This window comes from Nestor notabilis, unplaced genomic scaffold (assembly GCF_000696875.1).
Source record: "Nestor notabilis isolate BGI_N333 unplaced genomic scaffold, ASM69687v1 scaffold31212, whole genome shotgun sequence".
NCBI classification, from domain to species: domain Eukaryota; kingdom Metazoa; phylum Chordata; class Aves; order Psittaciformes; family Psittacidae; genus Nestor; species Nestor notabilis.
Genome location: NW_009919293.1, coordinates 19,580 through 22,954, shown reverse-complemented (window position 1 = coordinate 22,954; position 3,375 = coordinate 19,580).

Sequence of the window (3,375 nt, the reverse complement as noted above, 5' to 3'; positions counted from 1 at the left end):
GCTCTTAAACTGTACGAGAGCGCACTCTGTCCACTTTAGGAAAATCATTTCTTGGTGAGTAAGGCTGGATTGATGTTCCATACAATACCAAGGACCATTCTTTCAATTTGCCTAGAAGTATTTAAAATCTAGTTTTAAAAACCATTTCTATTTTCTCTATGTTACAAAACCATAGCACTTGTTAACATGACTTTGTGAGCATGTATGGAAAACACTTTTCAAGTAAGTATCTTCAGTTTAATACAGTGTAATCGCTGCTTCAGTATGAACTTAGAAAGTACACTTTATTCAATCAAATTTTTACATGGTATCTTCATGGTGCTCCAGCTTCTTGTAGGTCTAGTAAAAGTTTGCACCATGGGTTGAACTCAATATAAACAATAAACAACAAACTCTTTGGACATAGAGTTATTTGCAAAATGTATATGCTTTTCAACCAATGAACAGGAAACAGCTTCTTTTAAAATCTCTGTTGAAGTACATGAGTGTTCCCTCCCAATCCAGCATAATTCCGTATTTATTTTGGCAAATATATCACTGCATTTTCTGTGTTCATCACTAATATTTTATCCTCACAGCACTTGAGTGAAGAAATAAAAAAATGTTTGCCTATATGAAGCATTATCTGACTTTTTGGCAAGTTTTTTTGTGGAAGAATGAAAAGTTTTTATCAAGTCATCAGTTCATGCTGTCACACTACAAAGTGTGAATTTCCCGTTCCATACCTTTCTGTCTGTACTACCTGGTGAAGGTGAATCTTTCTCTTTTTTTTCATTTTAATGATATGCAATAATTTGAGCTTTCATACCGTTTGCTAGGATTTTTTCAACCTGTGCAAGCAAATTACTTTGACCTTTACAAGTGATTTCTTATATTTTTCCCAATGCCATTTGGTAGCATCCATTGACATGACCAAGGCACTACATTATCTCTGTATTTACATTCATCCTTCAAGCAGTAAGCAACAATAAGTAAAACTACTACCTGATAAATAATACCCCAACTCTTTTAAGAGGTTTATAGAGGGCTTAAAGATGGGAATCTCTGTTATGTCTCTGCCTCATGCCAAACCAATTTAATCTTTCTGGGACAGAAATTTCTACATTTCTCTTGAAACCTTCTCTGTTCTATACTCAGTTGTTGAGAAAAAACTATAGGCAACAGGCTATGTCACAAGACAGTTGTTTCGCACAGCAGCTTTCAGCTTTTCACAGCTATGTCAAAGCATTACTGCTTTTAAAAAGACACTCAATCTTGATTTAAAAAAGTATCTGATAGAAGAGTCTACCATATCTACTGACAAACTAGTGGCTAATTACTTTGGCTGTAAACCTGCATGCATCGTATTTTCTATTTCTCTTTTCCTACCTCTAGTGTACAGCCTCTTTAGTCACCGCTGGGTTAAAAATACCCAAATCACACACCTTCTTCCATTATAGACATGTGGGGATCAAGCTACCTCTCAGTGTTCTTTAGAGTGATTCAGCTGGGTCCTTAAGGGCATTTTTCACTTTAGGAAATAAGTCACACAGGGAGCTCAATTTTATCCAGATATGCAGTCATCTCTACAGCCTTTTCAAATTACAGCTTCTCCACATACAGTCTCTATCCTTTTTGTGTGTTAACCCACTTCTACAGCATACAGACTATGATATATTGTATGCAATCAAAAAAAAAATGTTTTGCTAAGTCATTCAGATCTTTTCATCCTTGTCACTATTATGCTCCAAAGATCACTAAACTGAGGCTTGATTTTACACTTTTTCCAGAACATTGGTAAAAATACTGAATACTAGGAAAAAAAAGGTATTTGCAATGACCCACTGAAAATAATCACAGATAAAGATGCTCCTCAGGTACAGTGTATTGTGTCTGGGCTTCATACACGTGGAAGGGCTTGTACTAACATTACTGCAGGAAGAACTGGTCCAAAAGGGCAGTGAAATAGGGAAATATTGCAGGGTCTTTCAGAAGATTAGTTGCCTTTTAAGAATGGTTTAGTAAATAAAGGGGAAAAATTCATGTAACTTGCCAGCAAATAAATGAAGTCTGCCTCAAGGCAGGTTTAATTTGCACAATGAAAATATTTCAATAGGTAAGTATATATACATACACACACACTTTTATAGTGAATAAACAAAATGTGCACATTCGAAAAAAAATGTTTTTTTCCCCTTTCTGGCTGATTCCATAATTTTTTTTGGCTAGAATAATTCCTTACTCTGCTTGTATTTAGTATGTAACAGAGGTCCGATTAAGAGTGTATCACAGTGTTTCACAGCAAGCACGTCCACGTCCATAAAGTCTACAGAATTAAGTGCAGAAATCACATGCACTACTTTTACGAACTGGACCCTGAATTTCTTTACAGGTAACAGATGTGGCATTACTGTGCCAATGCAGGGATATGATGACATGTTGACTCTTTGTTCTCAATTTGATTACAGGAAAACTGCAGCCCCTAATTATAAGACCTTTCAATAGCTAAACAAATGCATGCACTCAACAGAAACAAGAAACAGGCATGATGGTGATATCACTGTGATAAACTGCAGGCTATGGTGATAAACCAGAAAGGCACCATAAATTGTGTTTAAGCACCTTTTGTTAACTCCCCATTCTGTTCAGCGAGGTGACTAACCTCAACATGCCCAAGCAGCAGAGTTTATTTACCACTAATAAATGGTAGGCACTTTCAAATCTTTCTGAACAGAAGTGTTACTGGACAGTTTCCATCACAGTGCTCTAGAAATTTGGGGCATATATTACTAGACAGTACACAGTGATCCAGGATCCAAATACAATCACACCACGTCCAAATACAACCACAGCCACACTGCATCTTGTGAAATCCAAATGCATGCAGAAACCTAACCAGTCTCAAGCACTGTTTCACTGCAATTACAAGAAAGTAAAAAGTAAACCCTCCAGCACAATTCTTTCAGTGTACCAGCTTCCTCCAGAACCCTTGGCTGGACAGTCTACCTTCTCCATATCCCCTGGCTTTACTGCCCCCTTTCATCTACAGCTAGGTCTTTAGGATTTATTCCTCACAGAGCAAAAGAAATCTGTTCTGTGACATTAGCCACTGTGGCACTGAGAAGAGTATATATAATGCGTTAAAATAAATAACTCAGCAAGACCTTTACAACTATATATGTAAAACAGGAGTGTGCAGGAACAGGCTTTAAAGTGTAAAGCTGAAAATGTAGTTGGCCACTTTTACATTGTCCTAGTGACATAAAAGGACTGTAAAAGTTGTCTGGAGAAAAGCCCAGATGAAGTCTGCAAAATAGCTCCATGCTACCTCACTTTTAGGCTTTAATATAGGGAATGTGCTAGGGAAGAGAGAAGAGAGCAATAGCTGAAATATGT